Consider the following 15,968-nt stretch of genomic DNA (forward strand, 5'->3'; position numbering starts at 1 on the left):
CTGGTACGGAAAGGGCTGATCCTTCTTGCAAGGACAGGAGAATGCACTTGGCTGCTGGCTGATCAATCTCTAATTGGCAAGTGCGGGTGACAAGGCTCAGCCCTGGCTCCACAGGGAGCCACGAAGCTGACTCAACTGATACAAATGTTCCCATCTCTGCCCCACCCCCAAGTCCCCATGGTTCCACCATCACCTGGTTTCCATTTGGACTTCTTTTACAGCTAACGTAGGTATAAATGGCTAAACACAGATCCCCAACACCCCCACCAGGAGGAACACGGCAGATTCTATAATGGCGCAGCCAGAAGTCTGTGGGCTTCTGGCAGCAAAGGGGAGAAACAGAACCAACACCGGCCTCGGCTGATGTGCAAGAAAAAGCGGGAAAGGAGTGTCACGGATGCTTCTGAAGCATGCGAGCGTGATTTTGGATGGAGGCCGGCCAGCAGGGACCGACTTTGCCTAGCTGCTGCCGGTTCCTGTAAGGGACATTTTTTTCTGAGTAAATGGCGATTACTCTTCCATGTAGCATCCGCTTGGATCATGATGCTAATTATAACTGCAAAGGAGTGTTTTGGGGAGTGTATTTAGGAGAGGAAGAAAGAAAAAACTTTTTTAAAAACCTAGATTGCTCAAAGTTTCTGCCTGTTTTGCAGGAATGGTAAGTCAACTATGGGCAAATATTTTAATTCAACATTAAGAGGAAAAAACGTACTTTGGAAAGCATACACAAAAAAAGATAGTTAATGTTGGATCACTTGTAAAATGGAACCTCAGGGAGCCTAAACAAAAATGCACCTTTGGTCAACTTTTGCTTTTTTTTGAGACAGAGTTTCGCTCTTGTCACCCAGGCTGGAGCGCAGTGGTGCAATCTCAGATCGCTGCAACCTCTGCCTACTGGGTTCAAGTGATTCTCTTGCCTCAGCCTCCTGAGTAGCTGGGATAACAGGCACATGCCACCATACCTGGTTAATTTTTTGTATTTTTGGTAGAGACGGAGTTTCATTACGTTGGCCAGGCTGGTCTCGAACTCCTGACCTCAGGTGATCCACCTGCCTCAGCCTCCCAAAGTGCTGGGATTACAGGCCTGAGCCACTGTGCCCAGCAACTTTTGCTTTTTTAAATTCCTAGTTTGACTTCACGTCCCAGTGCTCATGGAAATGACAGCTGCTGCGAGAAGTGTGGAGTTGGAGGAGTCTCCAGGAGCATCAGAGGGTTGGGGGGTTGTATTCTGGCAGTTTCTTGATCTTCTCTTTCTCGGTCTAGCGTTTGTCTCTTACTATCACCAAGGTGTGTGAGTAGCCCTTGGCGACCTGCTCTGAGAAAATGCTATCCAGAGTCTTCACCTCTTGGGCTGCAGTGGAAGACTTGGGCTTGTGGTCCCTGTAGCCCTGTTCCCTGAAGGTCGGCAATGGGCCCCAGCTAATGGTGCTCTCACTGGTGGCCACAGTGATGCTGCTCTTCCCACAAGCAAGGCTCTGGATTCTCCAGCCACAGAGGTCCTGTACTGCTTTCGGGTACATGGTAGATTCATGGGAGGTGTTGGTGACCCCCAGAAAAACAGACCACCCACTTCACTGATGGCAAAGAAGCAGGTGTAACCAGCATAGATCTGGGACACCCCACTTCCAGAAAAGTCAAACAGCTTCACCAGGCAGGGGACCATCTCATCCTTCTGCTCTGCATGGCCCAACCAGCCATAGCCACCGGAGCCCCAAAGACGACTTGCTTCTGGGAGTCCAGAACCAGCGTGTGGTTAGCGCCACTGGCCACGTCTTGCACAACCACGTTTGGTACAGGTGGCATCTGTCAATTTTTGGTCTTCTTGATGAAGATGGCCACTTGCTGGGGCACCAGTTTGCAGTCGTATTCTATCTGCTTTGGCCAGGCAATGAACTACCCATCCGAGTTGTGTCCCAGCTGATCATATTCAGGGCACCCAAAGGAACAGAGGTTTCCTCTGCAGTCTATTACCATACTGAATTCAGCCCCCACAGGTCATTTTGGTAATTGGCTGGCCATTGTACATTATCTGCGTGGGGCTGTGGACAGTGTCTGTCTGGTTGCCAAGGCCCAGCTGCCCCATCTTGTTCTCCCCAAATGCAAACACAGAGCCGGTTTCCCTCAAGGCCAAGGTGTGGTTCTGCCCACATGCTGCAGATACGATCACTTTGTGGCTGAGACCCTCAATGAGTCTGGGGGCTTCCACTCTCTTGGTGTCCCTATGTCCCAGCTGCCCCTTCTTTGAGGAATTTTTAAAAGCTGACCTCATAGAAATAGAGCAGAACAGTGGTTACCAGTGAGTCAGGATGGGGTAGGGTAGGTAGGGAGGATGGGGAAATGAGGAGAGTTTAGTGAACAGGTACAGGATTGCAGCAAGTTTGAAGAAATAAGGTCTAGTGTCCTATATTTGACTATATTTGACAATATTGAATATTTCAAAATAATGAGAAGGTTTAGAATGTTCTTACTACAAAGAAATGATAAATGTTTGAGGTAAAGGTAAGCCAATTACCCTGATTTGATAATTTCATAATGTATACATGTATTTAAAGATCACACTGTGTCCCATAAGCATGCAAAATTATGGGTCAAAAATAAAATAAAATGTAAGAAATCCCTGTCTTTGGAAATTACTATTTTTCTCTCTCTTTTTTTTTTGTTTTTGAGATGAAGTCTTGCTCTGTTGCCCAGGCTGGAGTGCAGTGGCTTGATCTCAGCTCACTGCAACCTCTGCCTCCTGGGTTCAAGTGATTCTCCTGTCTCAGCCTACCGAGTGGCTGGGATTACAGGTGCCTGCCACCATGCCTGGCTAATTTTTGTATTTTTAGTAGAGACTGGGTTTGGCCATGTTGGCCAGGCTGGTCTCGAACTCCTGACCTCAGGTATTCCACCCGCCTTGGCCTCCCAGAGTGCTGGGATTACAGGCATGAGCTACCGCACCTGGTCTGGAAATTACTATTTAAAGTTATGAGTTATCTATCTACTTATTTGTTGTCCCTGTTGTTTGACTTGTAGACTTTGGTACAGCCTGAAGTATAAAATTCCTATTGTTAACTACATAAAATAATGTTATTAATAAACAAACTCAAAAGAATACCAGAACAAAAGTTTCTTTATTATGAAGCCCTCTCTTTTTAAAAAGCATTCAGCAGAAACAAACAATACACTGTATGCCAGAATATCAGCATCACTTCCAGAAAATTATTCCAAGTTTCACAGCAGTTTACTGGGTTCCACGGTTTTGGGGAATAGAAAAGCAGGGTAGTACTTGTTATACCTGTATTCGGTTTCCTTCATCTATTGTATCCTCCTCCTTTTTTTTTTTTTGACATAGATTCTCCCTCTATTGCCCAGGCTGGAGTGCAGTGGCGCAATCTCGGCCCACTGCAACCTCTGCCTCCTTGGTTCAAGCGATTTTCCTGCCTCAGCCTCCCGAGTAGCTGGGACTACAGGTGCGCATCACCATGCCTGACTAGTTTTTCTTTATTTTTAGTAAAGACGGGGCTTCACCATATTGGCCAGGCTGGTCTTGAACTCCTGACCTCGTGATCTGCCCACCTCGGCCTCCCAAAGTGCTGAGATGACAGGTGTGAGCCACCACGCTCGGTCTATTGTATCCTTCTTTTATGGGTTGAAAGTGTCCCCTCAAAAGATGTTGAAGTTCTAACCCCCGGTACTTGTGCATATGACTTTATTTGGAAAATAGGATCTTTGCCAATGATCAAGTTAAGATGAGGTCATTAGGGTAGGCCCTAACCTAATATGATTGAGTCCTTACAAAAAGGGGAAATTTTGTCACAGAAACTGACCCTTAGAGAGAGGAGACAATGTGAATACACAGGGATAAGGCCATCTATTTAATACCAGCCAATGAACCCTTGAGGCTCCCAGAAACTAAGAACCCTTTCAAATAATCAAAATGCCAGGTTTTTTGTTTGTTTGTTTTGAGACAGAGTCTCACTCTGTCACCCAGGCTGGAGTGCAGTGGCATGATCTTGGCTCACTGCAACCTCCGCCTCCCAGGTCCAATCGATTCTCGTGCCTCAGCCTCCTGAGTAGCTAGGATTACAGGTGCGTGCTACTACACCCAGGTAATTTTTTTTTCTTGTATTTTTAGAAGAGATGGGGTTTTGCCATGTTGGCCAGGCTGTTCTCAAACTCCTGGCCTCAAGTGATCCATCTGCCTCAACTTCCCAAAGTCCTGGGATTACGGATGTGAGCCACCACACTTGACAAAAATGCCAGTTTTCTGATTGTATGTTTACTTTTTGGTTTCTTGCATACACCCCAACATCCATATCTTTTACCTGCCCACCACGTTCCTATTTCTCTTTAAATCAGGTTTTGATTTTCTGAAAGTCTGAATGTTGAATTCACTGGTGTCCTGGAATACACTGCAAATAATTCCTACTTGCATTTCACTGACATTAGGTTGCCTTTCCCTGGGTAGGTTCTGCTTGCTTAAATTGTACATGTAAAGGTACCCTCAGCACTTTAGAGGACATATACAGTATGAATTCAAAATATAATTACTTTTAGGAGAGTACACAGAAGTACTCTGAACCATGGAGTACCACTAAATGGAAGCTTTTATTATAATTACCAATTTTACATGATACATGCAGTTATATATGTACTCTGATTCCTATCTCCTCCCTTACTGTGAAAGGGCTGGTTACATTCAGGAGAATGTGAAGGCCATTTCACCACAAAACGCTCTAACTCAGGGTATTGAAGTATTAACTAGATTTATTCTGAGTATCAGTTTTTTCTTATGCATCCCTTTTCATTGTCTGATTCACATCTCTCATGAGTGATGTTAGTGTAAATGGTTGAATATTCTCAGAGTATAGTAAATATAACAACATAGCACCTTAATCTCACAATAAGGTTATTTTTTCTGTCTTAATTTTATCTTGTTTTATCCTTATATATTTCAGAATACGGATCAGCAGCCTTTTTTTTTTTTTTTTGAGACAGAGTCTTGCTGCTCTGTTGACCAGGTTGGAGTGCAGTGGCATGATCACAGCTTACAGCGGCCTCAACCTCCTGGGCTCAAGTGATCCTCCCACCTCAGCCACCTGAGTAGCTGAGATTACAGGCATGAGCTACCACACCTGGCTAATTTTTACATTTTTGGCAGAGATGGAGTCTCACTGTGTTGCCCAGTCTGGTCTCAAACTCCTGAGTTCAAGCAATCCTCCCATCTTGGCCTCCCAAGGTCCTGGGATTTCAGACATGAGCATGACTTCCAGCCAGTTGCTTCTATACAATAGGTTTTATTCTTACCATGTTTTCTAATGTATTTTGTGCCATTTCCTACTGTTCTAAGACACAAAAGTAAAAAAAAAAATACATATTTTCATATAATATTTACATGTATATAATGTTTACATATATATTTGTATTTGATGTCTAGGTCCAGAGTTACATCTGAAGTTTTTATTAGGTTAACCATTATAATTGGCATCCTACTGCTGTCAGATTTACTCTAACAAATTACTGTTTATTATATTGAAGGAAGGGTGTATTGAACGATGGCTAGCTTTTGAAATGAAAATCTCAAGAGATAGTGACCCAATTTATTATGGGATTTGATATGTTTGATGGAGGGGACAGAAAACATTTTTAGCCAGCATCATGATTTCTAATTTTTGTTTGGATCTTAGAGAAGAGGGAAGACTTCACCTTCCAGATCCCCTATGGGCCAATTCCAGATGTTGGAAACAGACATTTGGGAGCTCTTTGGAGTCCTGCGTGGACTTGTGACCTCCTATCCTAAGTCCAGTCACAATTTTTTTTTAGCATTCTTGAATTGTACAGTGAGAAATGGAGTTGCTTTGGTCAAATGTTCCTCCTTTTTGCCATGGTGTACTCTGGGCATATCTTTAACTTTGCATTGGCTGTAAGGCTCTTCATTTTAGCTTTGTAGATGAGAGTGTGGTGCTTAGTTTCAAATTCTGGCTCTGCTACTTTCTAGCTGTGTGAGCCTGGGTGAATTACTTATCTTTCTGACTTTTTGTTTTCTAATGTGTAAAATGAGAATAATAAAGTGCCCAATTCACAGTGCGGTTGTAAGGATGAAATAAGATATATGATGGCTCAGCATAATAGTATGTGGTAAGCACTAAGTCAATGACATCTATTATTACCTCTATACTTGTGCTGCTCAGAATTCGTGTCTTACTTGCAAAGAGCTTGACTGCTGCCCTCTGAGACTGTTAAACTGAACTAATTGATCAGAGTTTGGTCACCTAGTGTCCACATTATATAAAGCCAAGGAACTGGTTAGTTTTGGACATGTTGGCGGATCACTTAAATTTATGCTACTGGCCTTGAAGGACCTTGAACAAGAGCATTTTCTTGGTTCATTGCAAACCTATCACTAGTGTTAGAAAAATAACCTACACACATGTGTGTTAGAGGCATCACCTCTGTGGAGGAAGCATCATTATAGTTACTTATTGACTTCTTGCTGTGCAATATTTTAAATAATAATGCTTTAATAATGTTTTAGTCAAAAGGAAAATATCTTTAAGAGAGCTCAAGCACACACTGAATTGCTAAAAAGTTATATGACGAAAGAGTGCTGTAATGACATTTTTATGAGTCAATCTTTATTGCATGTCAATAAAATTCTGCACTATTCTAGTTGAATAGGAAGAGACTAGTTCATAAGAAGCCCATTACCCTAAGCTAGGTGTTAATAATCTCTTTGTCTGTGTTAATATTACAATATGCTGCATAATGCTAGGCTTGGAATACAAAAGTTCAGGGTTATGTAAGTGTTCTGGCATGCACAACTGTTTGAGCAAGACACTTGGAATTCTAGCTTGTCCAGCAGTTTAACTAGGCTGCGCAAACAATAGGGGCGAGAATGTAGCAAAATGCCCCTATTTCAACTATTCTTAATAGAGCTGTCTTTTGATGGCTTTCTCACGAATTGTTCAGTCCTGAGAGTCCCATATTTTTTTTCCTATCAATAGTTTACCATCTTTACACAAGGAAACTTGCTAAGTGTCTTAAGAGGTGGTGACATTCATTATTTTTTAATTTATCTGAAGAAAACTACCCTTTTCTCTCATTAGCTTTTATATAAAATTTAGTCCTTAAGCCGGTATATATAGTGTATAGGTACTTTTGGGACACTAAATAGTCAATAAAATGCAAGAAAAAGCATTTAGCTTTTAAGAACAAATGTCTCACTTTCTTTTTTTTTCTTTTCTTTTCTTTTCTTTTTTTTTTGAGACGGAGTCTCGCTCTGTCGCCCAGGCTGGAGTGCAGTGCGGCGATCTCGGCTCCCTGCAAGCTCCGCCTCCCAGATTCACGCCATTCTCCTGCCTCAGCCTCCTGAGTAGCTGGGACTACAGGCGCCCGCCACCTCGCCCGGCTAATTTTTTGTATTTTAGTAGAGACGGGGTTTCACCCTGTTAGCCAGGATGGTCTCGATCTCCTGACCTCATTATCCCCCCGCCTCGGCCTCCCAAAGTGCTGGGATCACAGGCGTGAGCCACCGCGACCGGCCAAATGTCTCACTTTCTTAGCATAGAGCAGACCTTCTTAATCACTGCAAACTTTCTACCGATCTGATAGATATACAAGGCTTCTGTTCTGAAGAGAAAAATAGCTAGTGGTTCATTGAGAATTGACTCTGGGCCAGAGTCTGACCTAAGCATGTATGTGTATTAACTCACTAAATATGTGCATTAACTTACCACCTTGAGGTGGGTAATTTTATCTTTTCCATTTTACAAATTAGGAAACCAAGGCCCACAGAGATCAGATAACTTGCTTTAGTAAGTGGTTGAACAGGGATTCAAATATAGGCTAACTGGGCCAGGCATGTGGCTCATGCCTGTAATTCCAGCACTTTGGGAGGCTGAAGCAGGTGGATCACCTGAGGTCAGGAGTTCGAGACCAGCCTGGCCAATGTGGCAAAACCCAGTCTCTACTAACATTACAAAAATTAGCTGGGCTTGGTGGCACATGCCTGTAATCCCAGCTACTTGGGAGGCTGAGGCATAAGAATTGCTTGAACCCAAGAGGCAGAGGTTGCAGTGAGCTGAGATCGCACCACTGCCCTCCAGCCTAGGAGACAGAGCGAGTCTCTGTCTCAAAAAACGAACAAACAAACAAACAAACAAAAACATAGCCTAATTGGCTCCAGTAACTGAGTTCTTCAACACTAAACTATTTGTGTTTTGGATGCCAAAAAAGACTTCGCAAACATCAGTTGAGAACAGTCTAGAAATAACTTTTTTCCTAATTAAAAAAAGGAAAAAGAAGAAAATGACAAAAATTTAGATCTTTTTCTTGCCCAAAATCATCTCATGGAAAATACACATTAGAAAGGCTTTCGGAACACTGTTTGCTTTTTTGGGCTTTCATGCTTCATGTCTCAGTGAAAGGACAAAGTTCTAAGAGCTGAGAGGTTCTGGTTCCAGGCTCTGCTGTTAATAGTTGTATCACATTGGCTGAGTCACTCATTCTCTCTGGATTATTTTTTCCAAGTGAAAATATTAATGCTATTAATCTTATATAGTTATTGGGAGAATCAGATAGAACTGATGGGAAATGATTTAAAAATACCAAGCGGTGTGGAAATATAAAGTGGTATTTATAGTTGTTTATTGTCACCAGCCATATATGGAATCATGCCATCTCAGAATTGGAAAAAGTGTTAGAGTCACCTAGTAACAAGGCATAGTGGTGGGGTGGAAAGAGCTGTAACATTTGTCCTGCATTAAAATCTTTTCTCAGCCACTTATTTACTTAATCTTGGGCTGGTGATCCAACTTCTCTGAGTCTCGGCTCTATTTGTGAAACAAAATTATATTTTCTTTCCAGGGATATGAGGATTAAGTGTAGTGTCCTGTCACATGCTCTCTCAGGAAATCCTCAGCCTGAAAGAAAACAAAACAAAGCCAGAAACAGCCTGCCAACTGAGATCAATACAAGTAGCAAAAATCACACACCATAATATTTTGAAGATAAATGGAAGTCAATAAACATTTGTTAAGTATTACCATAATCAGTGTTTTGGCCAGGCGCAGTGGCTCCCGCCTGTAATCTCAGCTCTTTGGGAGGCTGAGGCGGGTGGATCAACTGAAGTCAGGAGTTCGAGACCAGCCTGACCAACATGGTGAAACCTTGTCTCTACTAAATACAAAAAATTAGCCTGGCATGGTGGCACGTGCCTGTAATCCCAGTTACTCGGGAGGCTGAGGCAGGAGAATCACTCGAACCTGGGAGGCAGAAGTTGCAGTGAGCTGAGATGGTGGCATTGCACTCCAGCCTGAGCAGCAAGAATGAAACGCCGTCTCAAAAAAGAAAAAAAAAAAAAAAAGAAGTGTTTTAAGTATTATTACTAGAGGAACATGTGAAAGATATGAGATGCCAATGGCATCTTTATTTTATTTTTATTTTTTACCTGCAGCCCATGTTTCTGCTAAGTATCTGTATTTTATAATAACATAGAAATGCTATGCTAACTACTTATAATTTTTAGAAGATGACAATACCACAAAATCTGATGGTTTACAGTTTCTTTAGGTTTATCTATATACACAAACTGTGAGTGGTGGCAGTGTGGTAGGCAGAATAGTGACACCGTAAAGATATCCATGTCCTAATCCCCAGAACCTGTGAATATGTTATGCTGTATGCCAAGGAGATATTAGGGTTGCAGATGGAATTAAGGTTGCTTGCTATCAGCTGACCTTAAAATAGGGAGCGTATGTTGGGTTATCCAGGTGGGCTCAATGTAATCACAAGAGTTCTAAAAAGTGAAAGAGGTAGAAGAGAGAGACTCAGACTGATTGCAGCATCTGAAGGACTTGGCCTAATGTTGCTGTCTTTGAGGAATAATGAAGAGGGTTATGAGCCAAGGAATGTAAGAAGCCTCTAGAAGCTGTAAAAGGCAAGGATAAAGATTCTTCCCTAGAGCTTCCAGAAAGGCGCAGCCCTGCCAGCACCTTAATTTTAGCACTATGAGATCCAGTTTGGACTTCTGAACTACAGAACTGTAAGATAATGCATTTGTGTTGTTTTAAGCCACCGAATTTTGGTAATTTGTTATAGCAGCCATAGAATTAACACAGGCAGTTTTCTTTCTTTTCAACCCTTTTATTTTCTTTTTCTTTTTTTTTCTTTTGAGACGGAATCTCACTCTGTCGCCCAGGCTGGAGTTCAATGGTGCAATCTCTGCTCATTGCAACCTCCTCCTCCTGGGTTCAAGCAATTATCCTGCCTCAGCCTCCTGGGTAGCTGGGATTACAGGTGCATGCCACCAAGCCCGGCTAATTTTTGTATTTTTAGTAGAGATGGGGTTTCACCATGTTTGTCAGGCTAGTCTTAACTTCCTGACCTTGTGATACACCTGCCTGAGCCTCCCAAAGGGCTGGGATCACAGGCATGAGCCACCATGCCTGGCCTATTTTTCTTTTCTACTTGCATTGGCTAATTGCATTAGTTGCACTGGCTAATTGCATATTGTAATTGCATTGTTGCTTCTATTAAATATACTATTAATAATTACTAGTATAATTAATTAGACTATTATTGCTTCTCTTAATAGAATAGTATTAAATGTTCTATTCTTGTTTTTCATTTTAAAAGGAATGTTTATAAATTTTTGCTAATAAGAAATATGTTTGCTATAGGTTTTTAATATATTCATTCCTATGTCAGGTTAAGAAAACTCCATTCTATTTCATCTTTTAAAATCAGAGAATACCTATTAAATTTTATCAAATATTATATCTTAATTTCCCCTTTCTTATGTTATACATTTCTTATCCAATTTTTGTACCCAAAATAGCATAATTAGGCTTTCTCCCTCTTTCTTACATTTTTGGAAAAGATGATGAGTCAGGGAGGAGAGTACCCTTTAAAAAGTAATGAATAATTTCGCCCTAAAAGTAGAAAAAATAATTTTATTGTTGGTGAGTTCTCAAAGCAGTACCAAAAATTGCTAGATGAATTAAAGAAGAAAGTGAGAGCTGATTGTGGCAGTAAATTATAGACAGTAAGTTGTGGGCAGTAAATTTAAAACAGCAAATAGTGTAAAATAAGTAGCTAAAACTATCTAAGGGTAGGTTCTCTAGTCTGACATCTTTTTTTTTTTTTTCTTGAGATGGAGTTTTGCTGTTGTTGCCTGCCCAGGCTAGAGTGCAATGGGGTGATCTTGGCTCACTGCAACCTTTGCCTCCCGGGTTAAAGGGATTCTCCTGCTTCAGCCTCCCAAGTAGCTGGGATTACAGGAGCCAGCCACCATACCCAGCTAATTTTTTGAATTTTTTTTAGTAGATACAACATTTTACCATGTTGGCCAGGCTGGTCTCGAACTCCTGACCTCAGGTGATCTACCCGCCTCAGCCTCCCAAAGTGCTGGGATTTCAGGCGTGAGCCACTGCACCTGGCCAAGTCGAACATCTTTACTCAATTTTTTCATTATCACTTGCTTTTATGTTTGTTTTCATTTTCTGCAGGTAGACAGAATAGTATAGGAAACTTCATAATTATTCAATGTCAATATGGCTAAGATATTTGATACCTTGTCCATTTACTAAACATCTCAACCATAGATAAAGTCAACAACTATTTCCACCACAGTTTGACCATTTCAGAACTCCTGTCTTCTCAGCCAGTGACTTGATATATTTGCTCATTATAAGTATGACTCATTTTCTTTCTTTCATTGTTTCTGTATTCCAATCTTCCTTTTAATTTGAAAGTATAAACTCATAATTTAGAAAATCTTATATCTACTTGACTGCCTTTTATGTACTCTACTGAAAAACATTTTCCAAATGGGACTTTATTACTTTTAGAACTTGTCATTGCCCTTGAATGATGGATTTGGTGGATACTGAAAGCAGACTTTAATTCAAGCTAAGAAGTGAATCCTGGTGCATTTTAGGGTGGAGATATGAGAGGGGATTGAGGGTGGAGTGCAGTGGAGGTGAAAAGAATGGAAAAGAGTGCCAAAGAGTGAGGAGTTACCAGCAAAGACAGCTTTGAATAGTCACTCCTTGGAACAACTCCTGTGATAGGAATGCCAGTCAAGCAGCAAGGCCCTACGTACCTCAGATATGGCAAGTTTTGACTGAATTGGAGCAAACACTGCTGCCGGACAGCGTTTCCCAAATTGTGTCTATGAAAGATATATCCTTTATCCCTTTAACAGACATTCTGGTTCATATTCTTTTTTTTTTGGAAACCAAGTTTCGCTCTTTTTTGTCCAGGCTGGAGTGCAATAGCGTGATCTCAGCTCACTGCAACCTCTGCCTCCTGGGTTCAAGTGACTCTCCTGCCTCAGCCTCCTGAGTAGCTGGGATTACAGGCACGCACCACCACACCCGGCTAATTTTGTATTTTTACTAGAGATGGGGTTTCACCATGTTGGCCAGGTTGGTCTCGAACTCCTGACTTCAGGTGATCTGCCCGCCTTGGCCTCCCAAAGTGTTCAGATTACTGGCGTGAGCCACCGCGCCCAGCTCATATTCTTATGTTGAATTATCTTATTTGTGGAATACTTATCACTATTTTATTGGATAATTGTTTTCCGGAGGACACAGCTTGGTTTAGAAAAAGTAAAGAACAGCCCCACCACCAAGTCTTTTCTGCTATCACTATTTGATGTTGATACCACAGAGAATAGAAGGGAAAATGCACATAGACTTATGTCTCTTGTATTGAAGGATTCTTTTGTTTGTTTGTTTTTGAGACGGAGTCTCGCTCTATCACCCAGGCTGGAGTGCAGTGGTGCGGTCTCGGCTCACTGTAACCTCTGCCTCCCGGGTTCAAGCGATTCTCCTACCTCAGCCTCCTGAGTAGCTGGGACTACAGACACCCGCCACCACGGCTGGCTAATTTTTGTATTTTTAGTAGAGGCGGGGCTTCACCATATTAGCCAGGCTAGTCTCAAACTCCTGACTTTGTGATCTGCCTGCCTCGGCCTTCCAAAGTGCTGAGATTACAGGCGTGACCCACTGCGCCCAGCCAAGGGATTCTTTATTATCAATTCTGAATCAGTAGAAAAGTCATGCAGATTTTAATATGAATTTCATGCTCAGTGTTGCATTGCATATTCACACACCCAATATTATCCCTGGATGACTTGTTCTTTGTTTCATTTGGTTAATTGCTTTCATTAATATATTACTTTAATTAGTATGTATTTGATTTGAATGCCAACTATGTGCTGGACATTAAAGACATAAGGGCAAACAACACAGCTCTCTCTCTCTTCATGGAGTCATAGCATGTCAAAAGTGCTATGATCAACGAAGTACAAGAGGCAAAGAGAGCACAGAGGAGAGCTACACAACCAACACTGGAAAATCCAGAGAAGCTTCCCCAGAGGTAGTAACGTCTAAGCTGAGCTTTTTTTTTTTCTTTTTCTTTCTTTTTTTTTTTTTCAAGACAAGAGTCTCACTGATTTTTGAGACCTCTGCCTCCCGGGTTCAAGCGATTCTCCTACCTTAGCCTCCTGAGTAGCTGGGATTACAGACATGCGCCACCACGCCCAGCTAATTTTTGAATTTTTGGTAGAGGTGGGGTTTCACCATGTTGGCCAGGCTGGTCTTGAATCCTGACCTTAGGTCCTCCACCCGCCTTGGCCTCCCAAAGTGCTGGGATTACAGGCATGAGACACTGCGCCCGGCCTCTTTTTTTTTTTTTTATGCCTCTGAGACAAGTTCAACTAAGCTGACACTTTAAGGATAAGTAGAAGTTAGGGAGGTAAAGTGGGTTTTTAGGTAAAGGAGGGATGAAACAGCAGCAGAGAGAAAGTCTGGAAATGACAGAGAAGAGCCTGGTGGAATAACTGAAAAATAAGTGCAGGTTGTCTACATAAATGACAAGGAAAAGAATGGCGAGAGGTAAGGCCAGAGGAGTAGATATGGACTGAATAAAGAAGGGCCTTGTAAACGGTAAGGAATTTGAGATTTATCCTGAGAGAAACAGAGCTTCAAGTTAAAGAGTTTCAAGCAGGGAAAGATAATTGTGGCTACTGTGTAGGGCAGGACCAACCACTGTAAGACCTGCAGTTACAGTAATTCAGACATGACACATAAGTTACTTGGCCTTAGGTTGTGGCCATGCAATGCTGTGAAGATGGCAGTTGTAGTTTATATTGAATCAGTAGAATCTGCTGGTCATGAAGAGTGACTGGGGATGATGAGGAGGTTAGAGTCAGAAGTAACAGGAAAGTTTTGGTTTCATCAATTGTGTGAGTGGTGATACTATGTGGGGCAGAGGAGGAGGAATGTGGCAGAGGGGCAGTGAGCAAGATCCGTTCTGCATGTGTTGAGTTTCAGGTGCCTCTTGCACATCCAGAAGTATGCAGCTGCAATCAAAACTGGAGATTGGAGAGAGATAGTGGCATATTGATGGTAACATAATTCCTAAGGCTTTAGGAGCTCCCTAGGGGAGAGAGTAGTTTCACTGTGTGGTGGGGGAGGGCTTAATAATGGATTGAGGAGTGAGTGTAAGGTGAGGAAGCAGGTATGGTGAGTACATAATCAACTTCCTAGAAGTCAGTCTTTAAGGGAAAGCAGCAAAAAGAAAGGCCAGCAGCTAAAGGGGTGCGCAGGGTTGAAGAAAGGCCTTTATAAAAATGGAAGGTATCTGAATATACTTAAATGTGTTTAGTCAAAGGGAAGGATAAGTTGAAACAACAGGACAAGGTCCTTGAGAGGCCTAGGGTGGATGTGGAGCATTTGTGGCAGAGGTTAGCCTTAAGCAGGGAGAGTGACATCATTTTCAATTGTAATAGAAGGGAAGGAAGGAATCAAGGGTGTAGAGGTGGGCACACTTTCAGTCGGCTGGAGGGGTTTGAGAGAGTCTCTCTGTGGATTTCTTTTCTTTTGTGAATGCAAGATTATCCACTGAGAATGAAAAGGAAGAAATTAAAGGAGAGTAGAAAAAGTTTGAATTACCATCATGATTAGGGAAACACAGACAGATTGTTAGTTGTTGGTAGTTGTTGAATGCACAGGTGAATTTGGAGACTTTGAATTTATGATGAACCAATCTGGACTACCGAGTGATCTTCTCCCATAGCATTGAGTGGACTATACCAAACAAAGATGCAGAGACTTTGCAAAGATGCAGAGGTGGACCGATGGGCTATTACATATTTGGCTTTTGGCAAGTGGGCACATGGAACAATGGGGTAAGGAAGTTGTTGGCATCAGTGTAGGTGAAAATTTGTTCTGTGTAACCTAAGTTGGAGAGCAGAGGAAGTGGAACTGTGTGGGGCATGGTAAGGAGGGCTGAGAGATATAGGGAATGGAGGTGGTTGTTAGGTGCAAGAATAGGTACAGTGGGAGTCACTGGGAAGGAAATCCTGCCAGGATAGTAGAGAGTCCTCAGAGTGGGATGTTTGAATGCATTATTCCAGAGTTGGAGCAGTTTCAGGGATTGACACAAATCAGTGTGTCAGGGGAGTGAGTGGCAGAATTGGAGGGTGCAAAAAGTCATTAGAAATGAGGTCTGAGAAGATAATGGAATAAGGTGTTGGTTATATTGACCATGTTGACATGTAAGTTACCTCAAATGATAGCATATAGAGAGAAAAATAAGACATGAACCATGTGCTAAAGGCTTCAATTAATGAAGTGAACGACAGAAGATGGCTGCAAAGAAGAAGGGCAGAGGGTGCTAGTAACCAGTTATCATAAGACTGAAATAAGTGGGGCTTTCTATACATGGATGAAGAATTGATTGTGTGGAACTGACAATAAGGAGCACAACTTTCTTTCCATCTAGGTGGCAGAATTGTGGGAAAATTAGCAGCCTCTATTTGAAGGAGTTGCAGAAGAGTGACCTCAGAGTTTTAGTTAAGGCACTGATGAGGAGAGAAAATTCACAGAAGAGGTTCACAATAAAAGGAAGGTCACCACCCCTGAATTAATGTCAGTCACTTATATTTTATTAAAATAGACTAGACTAGCAGTGTTTCT

The 15,968-nt window shown here is 42.0% G+C and overlaps 1 pseudogene; it reads right to left on the reverse strand.

Moving 5' to 3' along the window:
* Nucleotides 1-1,175: 1,175 nt before the first annotated feature.
* Nucleotides 1,176-2,269, reverse strand: LOC100452195 (protein RCC2-like; annotated as a pseudogene).
* Between the last annotated feature and the right edge of the window lie 13,699 nt (nucleotides 2,270-15,968).

This window comes from Pongo abelii, chromosome 3 (assembly GCF_028885655.2).
Source record: "Pongo abelii isolate AG06213 chromosome 3, NHGRI_mPonAbe1-v2.0_pri, whole genome shotgun sequence".
NCBI classification, from domain to species: Eukaryota; Metazoa; Chordata; class Mammalia; order Primates; family Hominidae; genus Pongo; species Pongo abelii.